Here is a 13,729-nt window from a genome sequence, read left to right as displayed (position 1 = left end):
GAGCCCATCAGGGCTGGAGGTGAGCGAGGCTTGGCACAATGTCACCTTCCTGGTCTCACAGCTCATTGCTCACCCGCAGCTGGGACCTGACAGGCTTTTTTTTTCTCTGTTTTGTATAAATCTTCGTCACTGTAGCACTTCATCTGATGTGACTAACACGCATGGTTTTTCTCTGCTCTCTCCCCTGAGGAAGGTGGGGGGAGAATTAGTGTGGGCAGTGCAGTATTTCTGCTTCAGTCTGGTTATTTTAAAAACAAACTTAAAAACATATGTTCATTTCAGTTCGTTTATGTGACAGAGACAAGGTCGAAGAGATATGCCTGGAAAGTGTAGCTGAAACCTCCCTAAGAGCTGGGCTGTGTGCAGGGATCATGTTACACGGAGTTTATTGCAGGCTGGTGTTTAAATTCACTGTAGCCTGCCCCATCATTGCATTTTAAAGATCCCTTTATTCTACAAATCTCTTCATTTTGTCTCCTTCTTCTATTTGCACTTTTCCATTTATTGTTCTTTTCAGGACAATTTCATTTTTTGAAATATTCTCTGTTCTGCAGGAATCATCATTGGTACTACAGAAACACATTTGAATAAATCTGGATAGCCCAAATTTTCTCCTCACCTAGATCCTCATTGTGTTGCATGTTGTGTCCTTGCTCCACAATTCCTACCGAAATTTCCAGTACTGGAGAGACAGACTGTACCCTTGAAATGCTTGTTAATAAGGCAACAATTGGGATTGGCAGGACACGGTGATGGAAGATTTCCTCATGAAAAAGTGAGGATTGGCAAGTCTGGTTTTCATTTTTCATCAAAGCAAAGCAGATTTTTGTAAATGATGGTGGGAAGAAACCCGAGGAGGGGAGATTTCAGGAGATGAAAGCCTATCTGCTGGGGAGGGTGGTGAGGGGGCAATTGACTTCAAGCCTCAGCTCAGCTGGACCTGGATGTAGACCTGAAGCCCCTGCCTCTGTGAGATTGCTGGCTGGGGCTGCTCCCCTCCTGACCAATGTTTAAAGATGTAGAAAGTGAGAAGAAAAATGAGAAAACAAATGATGATTAACTTAATCATAGGAGGAGGGCACCTGAGTGTGATGTAGGAGATGGAAGTTCAAGCCTTTGCTAAAATCTGTGACCAAAAGTAATTAAACTTTCTCCTTCATGCTCTCCTCCAGTGCTGTAATCTCTGTGACTGCCAAAGCCCATCCTGCTTCTCACTAGCCAGACTTCCCTTGGGGCTGGGAACTTGCAGCCACTCAAGTCCTTCTTCTGGGAAAAAGGTCCCATAAAGTGCTTCCCAACACTTGCAAGAATGCAAATAGGATTTGAAGAAGATGGTTCTCATTTGGTTATACCTCTAAGCAACATCTTCTGGTCTTTTGCACAAGTATAGTTCAAAGTTTGTATTAAAAATGGAGGGGAGAGAAGGCAAATTGGGATTTTTAGAGGGATTTTGGTCAAGTTTTGCTCTTTGTTACTGTAGTGATACCATGGGAACTTGATTTGTGAGTCCAGGGAGAATCTAAGTTGTGAAGGAAAAAGCTGAGATTTTTGATAGGAGAACATAGTTTTGAGCACTCCTTTTGACTTTTCATCCAAGTGATATTGCTGTGGATGTGGTTAATTTTAGTGGGAACAGGATCAGTGTATAAACCATGATAAGCCTTCACTAAATGAAAACTGGAACATGTCTACTGAACTGCTTTTGAAATGTCTGGACGTAAGTAAAAGGGATCAGAGGCCTGTTTGTAGCTCAGAGAATATATTTGACCCTGGACTAATAAATTTTCCCAGATTTTCTTTAAGAAGTTAGTTAAATGAAAGGTCAGTCCCATTTGTAAACAAAGCTGTCTGAATTTATTGTTAAGTAAAAGCATCAGGGGCTTTTGCAGTACTTTCCTCTGTGGCTGAGTGCCGGCACAGTTGCTTTTTAGAAAGCTTAGTGCATATGATTCTTTTTTATTAGAAAATAAACAGAAAAGACATGCCAATCAGTAGCCTCAAAAGGTCCTTGCTGCAATATCAGTGTAAGAGCAGTGCAAGAGTGTCATGATGAAATGGGAAAGCAGACAAGTTGTTTTCAGGCATTGTGGTAGAAAATTGAAGCTCTGGCCAGCTTAGTGAAAAGTTTATGGACCTTCTGGGGAAACTCTGCTACATTTGTTCAGCTTACACTGATTTTTTTTCACTGATTCTTTGGAACCAGGTGAAAATCTTGTTGAGCATTCAGACCAAACAGAAAAGAGGAGAGAAGGACACTGAGTTTGTAAAATCTTGTGCAGACACCTGCCAAAACCAAAGCAGCTGTTTACTGTGTTGCACTGGCAGGAGTGCTGTGCAGAGCAGGAGAGTGGTTGCCTCACAAATTTTTGGGTAAGGACATCCTACTCACTCTCCCCCTACCATGTGGCTGATGTTGACAGTGCTGCCTCTCATTATCTGCCCTAACTAGAGGTCTGTGAGGCATGTGAGCACCCTGCAATGCAGCTGGAAAGATCAGCTCTGTATAGGGACCCAGGCTGCATGAGCTCAGCAGCTGCAGAAGTGGGATTGCCTCTCCAGCTATCCCTAATTATTTTGCCATGGCAGTGCCAAGTTCAGCATGGGCTAAGATTCTGCTTTTTGGGGAGAGCCTGTAGCAGTGGTCACATCACTTAAGCGTAGTGTCTGAAGTGCTTTGTATCCCACGCCTGTGCCTCCTTCACTTTTTATATAATGTGGCTTGTGCACGGTGTCATTTTACTAGAACAACGCTTCTTAGGCACTGCTGTAACCAGAGATACCCTGACCTTACTGTCACATGCTGGCTATTTCTTGTGCCAAAACAAAAAGGTGAGAAAATAGAAACTAAAGGGATAGAGCAATTGCCATGCATGTATTTGCATTTCTCTATCCATGAGAGCCCGTAAATAATCTAGTTTGTGGCAATGTTTCTGTTTGGGGTTTCTGCCTCATTTCTGCTTGGCAAATGCTTTGGAGAGGCTTGGGAGTTTTATTTGCTTCTTCAAGGGAGAGAGAAAAAAGATAAGGGGGGGTTTGACTGAGGCTGTCGAGAGGTCAGTGAATCTGCAGCACACCAGTTGGGAGCATGGCTCACTCTTCACGTGTGCTTAGGGAGGCAGCCAGGTTCCCAGACAGGATGGACAGCTATGGGGGGGTAAAATGACAGCCCAAAAGGTTATGTGGTCACATGGCTAGGTTTTCCTTGGGCTGGCCTTCAACCACTGTCCCCATCACCATTCCTAGGCAGGGCTGTCTCTCGAGGCTTGTGTAAAAAAAGGACTACACCCTTTTAATTGAAGCTGTGTGTTTAAGCAGGTTTCCAGTAAACTGGGGCATGAACCTGGACTCTTATTTCAGAATGAAGTAGGGGTTTTTTGTTTGTTTTGGTTTGGTTTTGCCTTTTGGGTTTTTTTGACTTTTGGGTTATTTTAGCTTAAGAAAAGCAATTAAGAGAAAATATACCATTTTCATACCTCCTCCAAAAAATGTGTGATACAGTGTTTAAACTTGTAGAAAGTCATGGTAGACAAAGCTTGATAAACTTTGGTTCCTTTCCAGAAAGATGAAGAGGAAAAGATTTTTCCTGGACCTGTTTTTTCAAAGTGGACTCCATACAGTCTCTTCTGTGCCTCACTGAACCCAGGTTTCTTCCTATTAAATCAGTGTGTGGTGCCTTACAGCAGTTCCAAGACTTTAACCTGTGATCTCTTAAAGAACAAATGCATGCTTCTCTATAGAGCAACTCAAGGATGGGAGCATGAAAATTTCTGGCATTTGAAATGTCATTTCAGTGTTCAAATTTTAAAAATGTATTTCTGTTAAGTAATTAAGAGTTTGTTCACAGTGAATGAAAATCACAGGAGCATTAGGTTCTTGTATGGGAGAGTGACTTCTTGTGTGTCCTACCAGATGAGGAGACCTCATAATAGCCCAAAAGCTCTTCTGGAATCCTAAGTTGAAGGGACACAGCTTTTGTGATGGCCACATCTTGGCGCTAAGAAAGCTCATTTCTCTGAAAGGCAGAGCCTTTTTCTTGCCCACTGTGCCTTTGAACTAAGAAGCATGAAACCTAAGGGATGCTGTATGACTTCCTGAGTTTTGTGTTATGCATGGATGGTTGAGCATTGTTCACACTGAGGGTTCAGATAAGAGGGGAGACTTTGCATGCGGTGCGTCCCCTCTGAATTGTCCCACAGCCGCCTGTCCCACCGGACCACCTCGACAGCTGAATGAACAGCAGCTGTTCATTAACAGGGAACAGAGATCCGGTGCTGGCCATAGGAAGTAAAAGCCCTAGAGCACACTGCAGTAGCCTTGTTCTCCCTTTACAAAGCTGCTCTCTGTTAAACTGAAGTATCAACCCTCACTGGCGTACAAATGCCCTTCGTTAGGGTTTGCACGCTGTGTTATATGAGTCCACAGTTAAAAAGCAAACGAACAAAACCTGCTTGTGGTAATTTACTGTAATGGCACTGGAAGTCAGTTTAATCAGCGGAAAAAAAAAATGATTGAGGTGATTATGCTCAACTGTAGCGCTGGAAGGAGCAGGACAGCCGGGCGCTGAGGTGGTGACTTCACTGGGGACTGTGGAGGAGATGGATTATTTGCAAAATAATCCTGACATGGCTCTCCCAGAATGCAGCCTGCTCCTAAGACACACATCCGTATATGTTTAATAAGGTGTTAGAACAGAACCTGAAATGTTCATTCGCATTCCCCTGATGTGGATCGTTTCAGTGACCATCTGGTGCCCCTCTTATTTTTTTTTAAAGACTTTCTTGCATCCTGCACATTACTTTCTGTTTACCCTTTGGGGCCCAGCTTGGCAGAGTGCCATGGAATGTGCTTGGTGTCCTGTCCTTTCCTAACTCAGCAAAACACCGAAGACTGCGTAACAATAAGCCGTCGTGTTTCCGCTCCCACCTCACCAGGAGAGCCTCATCTTACCATCTGTGAGAGCAGCCTTTGCTTGGAAGGTGGGAGAAGGATGTGAGAGTTTGCACAAACAATACTTTTATTCCCAGGGACATTTTTAACACTTGTTTAGGTGGCTTGCTCAGATTTGCATACTTGAGTAGAGACAGCAGCCTGGCATCCAAGTGGTAGGAGAGAGATCTGGTGAAAGAAAAAAGTAATTCCTTTCATGGGTCCCAGAGTTACTCTCTGACACCACAAGCTGAAAGGCTTCCCAGCTGAGCCACCGTTTTCCATGTGTTAGTGCTACAACTGCAAACCTGCCTGGGGTTTGTAGTGTGCAAATTCAGTTAATTTCCTTAGCTGGAGGAAAAGCAGTAACTCTGCCTTTTCTGAGCTCACCAGCATGGAAATCCTTCAACCTTAAGAAGAACTAGCAGCCTTGAGGAATGCCACTAGGAAGTAGAACTCGGGCAATCACACTGAACAAACAATGAATTGCATATATTTCTAGTGTGTCTGTTTGCGTGGATGTGATTGAGAGAGAAGGAGGAGGAAGGATGGACCTGACACAAACCGTATTCAGTTTAGGAGGGAATGCAGAGGAGACTGTGGTTACAGACTGATTTAGGAGTTCATTGAGTCCATTGAAGGAACCTGATGTAAGTCGCTGTGGGTTGATGTTTTTCACATGGCAGCAGCCCAGATGTGCTGTGCTGTGGGCACATTAAGCCACTAAAGCTGCATCACCTCCAAGAGACATAGGCTGAGACAGCTGAGCCCATTTCTACCAGCACCACTGCATCTCTGACCCAGCTTCTACCAGAAGAGACATTTTGTTGAGGGGATGGGGCTGGGATGATTCCCAGGCCCTGGGCAGGCCTTGCTGTGCTGGCACAACACCGCTCTATGAATCCTCTGATGAGCTAAAACAGCTGAAGTGTTTTACATTTAGTTTGTTTAAGTAACCTTTTGCAGTGGCATGAGTACACTGAACATTTTAGTTGTCCTTCTCAGGATATTTTTTGCTTTGTCATGTTGATGATGTTCTTACTCAATTTATTTAGCCAACACATTTTGACTAACACTACATTGAACTCTGCTCCAGAAGGCCTCTTTGGTTCAGGTGCCTCCACAGCTTCTCTAGGAAGCAAGTCAGGATTTTTCTGGTCAACAGGAGTGCATTTGCATTTGTTCACTGTTGCTCCTCTTCCCTTATCTCTGTTTGTATTACGTTACAACTCAGGGTGTTCCTGCACTCGTCCCATGTTGGTATGGTGCCCAAAAGCTGACACTTCTGTAAGCTTGTAGTCTGTGTGTGGAACAAAAATACCAGAGAGAGTGGCTAGGGATTGCTCTAAAGATCTTAATGTTGTATTTTGTTCTCCTAAATGAAATTCCTGCTGTAGATCCTCCTACACGCCAAAGTACGGAATCTGTGTGAAAGTGTCTTCGCTCCATGTGTGTTTATTGTCAAAGTCCTTCAGGCTTTGTTTGACTATTTTGATGTGTCCAGTTTCTTATCTGATGCTTTCTGGTTACCTTTCCAATTCAGGGACAAAGTCCAAAGAGAGATTGGTATATGCTCATGGAGGGTGGAGTTGGCAGAGAAATAGTTTAGCTCTGCCCCTTTTTTGATTGGAAAGTTGTCCTTGTAAAATAACCCCTGCTGGGGTCTGAAAGAGAGAGAGTTTCTGCATCTTCCTGAAGTGCTATTGTCACAGTACCCAGAGGGAATATATCTCATTTTAAATTCGAGGAGCATGACTGTTCCCTCTGTGACACTTAGGTATCACAGACAGGCGATGGGGCTGGGGCATGTGTTCAGAAGGAGAATCAACTGCAGGCAGATGTCTCTCGTGACTGTTTTCATGACCTGTCCTCAAGGATATCCAGTGTTCAAGATGCCACACCACCCCCAGGTTCTCTGTTTCATCATCCCTACTGCTGGAAAGCAGGCCCTTATACTCCTTCTGAACATCCCTTCCCACGGTTTAAAGATTATTACTTTTTGCCCTAACCTCCAAAAACTCCACAGTGTATACTTTATATAGGCTCTAATGTAGAATGTTTGAATTCCTGAGAGATCACGGAAGAAAGCCAACTTATGCCTCAGGAGGTGACTCAGAGGCCTTTCTGGTCAAAGACAAAAAGCTCTCCTGTCTTTCTCCAGGACAGATTAGAAGCACCTAAGACTGATGGTATTTAATAGGTGGCAAGGCTTGGACACTATGTGAGATTGGAAGGAATCTGAGAAGGTTTATTACAAACAAATGGTATTTTCTTAGTGGGCGCTTGTGATCTGCCATCCCTCCGGAGCAGGAGCAGCAGTGATTCTGCAGCCTCACTCAGGTCAGGGTGAGCAATTATGGGTGTGTACTAGAGTCAACCGTGGAATACCTGAGCATAGCAAGACAGCAGGAGATCTTGTGGTGGTTATTAATGGAATATTTGCAACTGTGTCCAGACAATTTACATGATGAGTAATGTAAACATTGAGGTTATTGAATGGGAAGTGAAAACTATCAGGCGGGAGGTTAGTGGTTGTTGCTTTAACTGGGGACCAGAAAGAAAACCCTCCCTGGGGTCATTAAATGTATTCTCCTGACACTCTGCTAAAGCAGAACTTACCTCAGCTCTCAACTGTCCTTCTATCTCAGATTGAAATGCCTGAAGTGATGGTGATGATTTTGTTCTGTGAGCTATGACATAAGCTGCAAGTAGGTGTCAGTCTCAGGAGATGACTGAATTTCTCAGAGAAGTTTCTTTGAGAACCTTTGCTGGTAGCTAATCAACCCACTTCAAGCTGATTTTTCCATGTTTCACCAAAGCTGCAGAAAAATCAGTGGTTTTGAACAGTGTTCCACAGCCATTGCTTTGATTTTTGAAAATTTATTAAAAAGAACAATGACAACGACAACAAAAAAAAATCATTCTAGTGAGCTGAATAAAGCTGAACTGGCAAATCCCAGATACCCAGAAGAATCAGTGTCCTATTTATAAGGAAAGGGTGTGGTTACTGTGGTCAGACAACTGGGCTACAGGCCAGGCCATGCCTCCTAAACATATTTTATCTAACCTTGTGTCACAGGCAGGATGTGGGGAATGTAAGATTTTCTCTTCTGAAAGGTAAGGGCAATTCACAGAGAGCATACACAGGCATTGCTCCCTTGACAGCTGCTTTGCCTTACACCCATTGAACCTCTACTTCTTCATTAGGGTATCAGAGGAAATTTCAAACCTGCTGGAATAAGGATTGGGGCAGATCCATCTTGGTGGCTTTCTCCGGGCAGTCAAAAAGGTAAAGAAAGGCTGCAACCAGGCCTGAATGGACCCATTCTTCTCAGCCAGCTGTGAACTCTTGAGGTATGTCTCACCTAAGCACGGGGTGTGATTGTAGCACATAAATAATGGGTGCAGCTAATGTGGTCCAGAAACTATAAAATTGTAGAGTTCCTGGAGAGTCCTTGCTCCTTCCCTGTCTGCTGGTGTTGCATAGGGTGGCTGGAAGAAGCCATCAGGGCTACAGGAGCACCTCTGCTTGGTTGGCTGAAGCTAAGAGGACGTCTAGTGGTGGTATTTTAGGATCCAGGTTTCCCTTTACTAGAGGCATCTAATTTTTCCACTAAGAAAACTGATGCAGCTTTCTTGAAAGTGATAGGCAGAGTCAGAAATGAGGTTAAAGGCATCTTGTGCCATTTTTCCCTTGTGAAAAAACTGCCAAATTTTATTGCTGGATACAGGCAAAGCTCATGTCAGTCTGTACAGCAAACCCTGTGATGGTAGTGGGGCTTCAATGGACAAAAGTGGCATGAAACTAATGCAGTTTTCCTGACAGGCCTGATGGGTTTCATTCTGCCTCTCTCTCTGCAACTGGAGACCCCAGAAAAAAAACCACAAGGAATTTAAGCCTTGTTGTTTGAATTTTTTTATGTGAATACCAAGAATATGTGAAACATTCATGGTTTAGACAATGCTGTGTGACACAGACATGCAGAAGTCAGCTGCTGGTTTCTCAATGCAGTGCATTGATTTTTGCAGTAATATATCACCTCCCCTCAGACAATAGCTGGGGCCTTGGTGTTAGGCAAAACTAAGAGACAAAACTGTATCACCTCTATCTAGATGCTCATGTGCTGCTGTGACTAAGGAGAATGTATATAACTATAGGTAGCAGTGCGAGACAACCCAGTAAATAAATGCTGAAGAGACATTAAAGGACGATCATTAATATCATCCTATGTTCTTTTAGAATTTACAAAATGGTCGCAATTATATGGCTGGTGGTAAGCTTGCTCTGTGAGGGAATGTACTCACACAAAGACAAGTCTCTGGCAAAATTATCTTGGAGGCTGTGCCAGTAGCAGGTAGAGAAACTCAGGTGCAGCTCCCAAAGAACTAGCTCATCCCTGATGAGGATCATTGCAACAGGCAGATATGGTAATGCATTGCTAACTTGCCTCCTTTTATTTTCCTCTCTAGGAAATGCATAGTTTTCTCAATATAAAGAAGCTAATTGCTTATTTTTCAGGCTTTTTAACCAAATGCAGTGTATACACTCCCCCTGGAATGTGGTCTGCAATTGCTGCTGCTGCTGCAATCACAGCAGGGAAGGAATTTGCTACTCCTGTTGTCAAGTTTTTCTTGTGGCACATTATTAGACAAAGCTGTTTCTTGTTCTTGGATGATTTTTTAATGCACTGGGAGACTTCTGCTCTAGCACCTTTGCCAATTTTCTTTTTGGAAATCTAGATTAATTTATTTGAATGTTTCTTTACTATTTCTTGACAATTCTCTATCTTCTTTGTGTCTTTCTCTCTTTCCTATAATGGAGTCTTTTTCCCCTCCTCAAACCAGTCACCAGCAGAAAGACCAAGAACCTCTTGCCCTTAACCATCTAATCAATTCAGACCAGACTTTTCTCTGCCTGCCTGTCTTGTGTGTTCAAGGCCAGTCATAACCTTGATTTCAGAGCAACCCTCAGTGATGAAATAGTTCTGGTGCTGAGCAGGGAGCTCAGGCAGTGCTCAGACACCTACCTTTTCTTCAGATAAGCTTTCATGCTCCTGCACTTGGAGGTGGATAAAATTCCCAGTGTGAAGTACTGAAGTGGTTTCCTTTTCCACGGATTCACAATGAAATGTGTTTGGGTTTGTTTTAGTTTGGTTTTTTAAGTTTCTTTCTTCTCACCTCCCAGATGTTTCCAATTGATTATCTTCTCATGTCTTTAAATTTAACTTGTTCCTATCTAATTCTTTACATATTCTTTGTTATTTAACACTTTTGCTAAGACATGCACTACATGTACTGAAATCCAAGAGGAGCAGTTCTGTGGATGGAGGTAGTATTTTCCCCCAGTGAGATTCTCCCATCCCTGCCATACAGGTATGAGTAGTTTAATTGCCTTTTTTGTTTGATTGCTCAGTTGGGGTTTTTTTGTTTGTTTTGTTTTGTTTTTGGAAGGAGGCAGGGGTAGCAGGTAAGGTTGTTGTAAAGCCACAAGACTTAATTTTACATTTTGCTGCTCTGTGACTTTTCCAAGGCTTGTGAGGTACTGAAGAGCTGTGTGATGGGAAAAATTACCAAAAGCCTTTTTATTCATATCAGCATGTTCTGCAAGGGCTGTCTTTCCATTGTGACATCCCCTCTTCTGGCCTTGCCTCACACGTCTACACCACCTGTCACTACTGTGGGCAGTGCTGCAAACTGCAAATCCCTGGAGGAGAGGGAATCCCTCTTATTTGGAAGAAGGCTTCTATTTTCTGGTCTTGCAGTGAGTTTGGAAGTATCTTGTTGCTTTTGTCATTGGCTGCTTTGTGACACCTCAGTCTGGATTTCCTAACTCTTTGGCAGTGCATCGCTGCTTTCCCAGCTGTCCTGACTGACAGATTAGATTGGGATTTGCACTTGCAGCGTCTGAGCCAGCGAGGGTGGTGTTTGTATGCACGATGGAAATCTTTTCTCCTTTCTTGTGACATGTCCGCACAGAGTGAGTGCTTCACGTGGGCGTGCTCGTGTGCAGGCAGCGTGTGCCGTGACTGTCTGCAGGTGATGCTCCTCGGGACATCTGTCCCTGGGTTGCGCTCCCTGTGCTACTGCCCATCCCTTCTGCAGCGGAGCAACAGTGCCAACTGCTGGCTGCTGCGCCTGGCCTGCCATCCCCTAAGCTTCATTCTGAGTCCAGTGCTGCCTAAAACACATCAGTGTCCCTCTGCTGACCGTCTGGCTACTTAGCAATAATATCTCAGTTTGTTAGTCCTTTTTTGGGTACCGAAATAATATTCTGTTGAGCTCAGGTAAGCCTCAGGTTACCTTTGCTGGCGACATTTCTAATTGTTTCATGTTGGTTTGAAGCTGTGTGTCTCTCCTGATCTCCCAGGGCTGGCTGTTCAAAGAGGGGAGGAGGTTTCTGCTCTGAGCAGTGGAGTGCCATGAAGTGCTGCCTGAAAGTTCTTTAATCATTCAGCTGTGGCAGCAATTTGCCAGCTATGTATTTGGGACACTTATTGTTATAGCCACAATGGGCTGGGCTCTGGGGAAACCAAGATGGTGATTTATGTATTTCTGCACAGAGTACACACAGAACTTCTACTCAGTAAAGAAAAAAAAGAGAATGGTAAGAAAAATGAGATAATAACTGCTGTACATATAAGAGTAGTTTTATTCAAATTTCAGTGAAATGTTTTAATAGAAAAAATAGTTTGAATTTTTGGTTTTCTTTTCCCGAGAGGAATAGCAAATGGAAAAAACAAGTTTGTTTCTTTAAATGTTTCCTGTGAGAAGGGGGTTACAATGTTTGCAGGAGGTGACAGTAGAGAGGACACATATATGGGGAGTAGGAAACTGGGGAAGAAAAAGTATAAAAAGAAACAATTAAGAGAGCTTTTCAGAAGAAGGAGAAAGTGAATGGGTAAAGCAATAAACCTGGCAGAGATGATCAGGGGAATTTTGCAGAGGAAAAAAAAAATGGAGGGATAGGAGGCAGCCAAACAAACTAAAAAGTGAGTTTGATGAGTCAGGGTTTCTGTGGGTTTCTTGCATCTCCCAAAAGGCCATTTTTTAACTTCCTCTCAGCCACAAATGTTCTTCATTATTTTTGGAACAGAACACGAAAGGAAAACTAATAAATCAGCTATTCTTAAACATATGTGACAAGTCCAGGCTGAGGCACAGGTGGACCACAACCACAGGAGGTCTCTTAAATCAAAGTCACAGAACTTTGGATAGCCAGCAGGTTTAGCACTGCTTCCAGCCCTCTGTTACTCTTTCAATCATATATGTTTTGGGGTTTGGATAGGGAAATCTAAACCAGGCAAAAAGAAAGAAAGAATGAATGAATGAATAAATAAATAAATAAATAAATAGAAGCAGCATTTTGATGCTGCCTTGATAGACATGACCATCAAAACTCCTCCTGTGCAACTGAAACCTCAGTAAAGAATTCCTTCTTCTTATCTAATCCAAACCCACATCTTTCAGTATGTACTTGTCTGTTCCAATGACAATACCTTGACTTTTTATTACTGATGTAAATACTTAAGCTGAATGTAATGCCATTATTTACTATTTTTTTTTAATTAAACAAAATAGATTTTTTTTTCCAGGGGATGTGGTTGCAATTTTCAAGAGTCTTGTTCTAACCATGACCTCATTTGTTTTACTTTCACACAGGCAGGTATTCTTCTGAAGCAGTCTATTTCTCTGAATAAAGGGAGCAGGCTCCATGCTTTCTTATCCATGGCAGGCCACTGAGATAATCAGTCTCTTACTGAAAATAAATTGTTGTATGTATAATATATGATTATGTTATTAGGGGAAACTAATGGGAGCAGGGATGAAAAAGCTGGGCAGAGCTGATGGAGAGAGGAGGCTGCAAAGGAGTGTAGCTCTGCACACAGAGGTGGGATGTGAGGCTGGGGAAGGCAGAGGGCTGTCACTCCCTGTACCAGCCATGGGTTTTCCCTACACTGGGGTGGTATCCCTTGGGGACAGGTGAGGTGGCTGTGTCTGCCGTCCCTACAGGCCGAGCAGGGGCAATGGCGCTGGGAGCCATGATGCCGCTAGATGTCCCTTGTCACCCGAGTGAGGCAGGCAGCTAGTCTGCACTTCAGCATGTGCGATGTAGTGTTATAAAGAAGCCTGCTCTTTAAGTGTTAAATATGGAGAAGAGTTGAGTCTGTATTTTAAAAATAAGTCTTGTATCAGCCTGTCATGGATAGCAAGGAGAAAGCTACTTCCCTAGCCACTTTAATTTTTATTGGAAGATAGGGAGGATTTTGTTTTGAAGAAGTATTTATGGGGCAGTTCAATATTTTCTGGGGGAGAAGTCATGCTAGGAAGAGCTAGTTTGGTGGCCTAACACTATGGTTTCAGCTAACCTTTCCCTGCTGACACAGGCTTGTCTGGTGCAAGGTGGGGCCCTGCACCAGCTGAGCCGGTGGTGGGGAATAGACCTGTGGGACAGTGACTCTGTCATTTTAGGCATGCTTATGTTGCAAATGGTGGGTAAAAGGGGTCACTTCTGTGAAGAGTTCAGCCCTGCTACCTCACTGGTGCAGCCATACAGCCAAAGACTCAGTGTGCCCCTGCAGAGGGTGGAAAGGTGGTGGAAAAGGAAGCAGCTGCTGAGGGAGGTGGACTGGTGTAGTCATATAGAGTGAAGGGCAGGAGTGTCTAAAGGGGTCACAGGGAAACCTTCCAAACCTGCTTACACCTGGCCCCTCAAAAACCTCTTCTCACACTTCATAGCCCCTGTGTCACTCAGCACACACAGAACTCACACTGCCCAGACACATGGCTTGTGTTTGTCCTTCCA

At 43.6% G+C, this 13,729-nt stretch overlaps 1 long non-coding RNA gene across 5 annotated transcripts in view; it reads left to right on the top strand.

Annotated features, from left to right (window-relative positions):
- The window catches only part of LOC108962636 (uncharacterized), a 111,040-nt gene that overhangs the window by 9,210 nt on the left and 88,101 nt on the right, over nucleotides 1-13,729 (top strand). For 4 of the 5 annotated variants that reach the window (XR_007779200.1, XR_007779202.1, XR_007779203.1 and 1 more), the window contains one exon: nucleotides 8,134-8,280. The exons of the other annotated variant lie outside the window; for it this stretch is intronic. This is a non-coding gene — a long non-coding RNA (uncharacterized LOC108962636). The remainder of the gene's footprint in view (nucleotides 1-8,133; nucleotides 8,281-13,729) is intronic. 5 annotated transcript variants of the gene reach the window in all.

This window comes from Serinus canaria, chromosome 1A (genome assembly GCF_022539315.1).
Source record: "Serinus canaria isolate serCan28SL12 chromosome 1A, serCan2020, whole genome shotgun sequence".
Classification (NCBI taxonomy): Eukaryota; Metazoa; Chordata; class Aves; order Passeriformes; family Fringillidae; genus Serinus; species Serinus canaria.
Note: the sequence above shows the minus strand (reverse complement) of the source record. Positions and strands in the feature narration are given on the sequence as shown.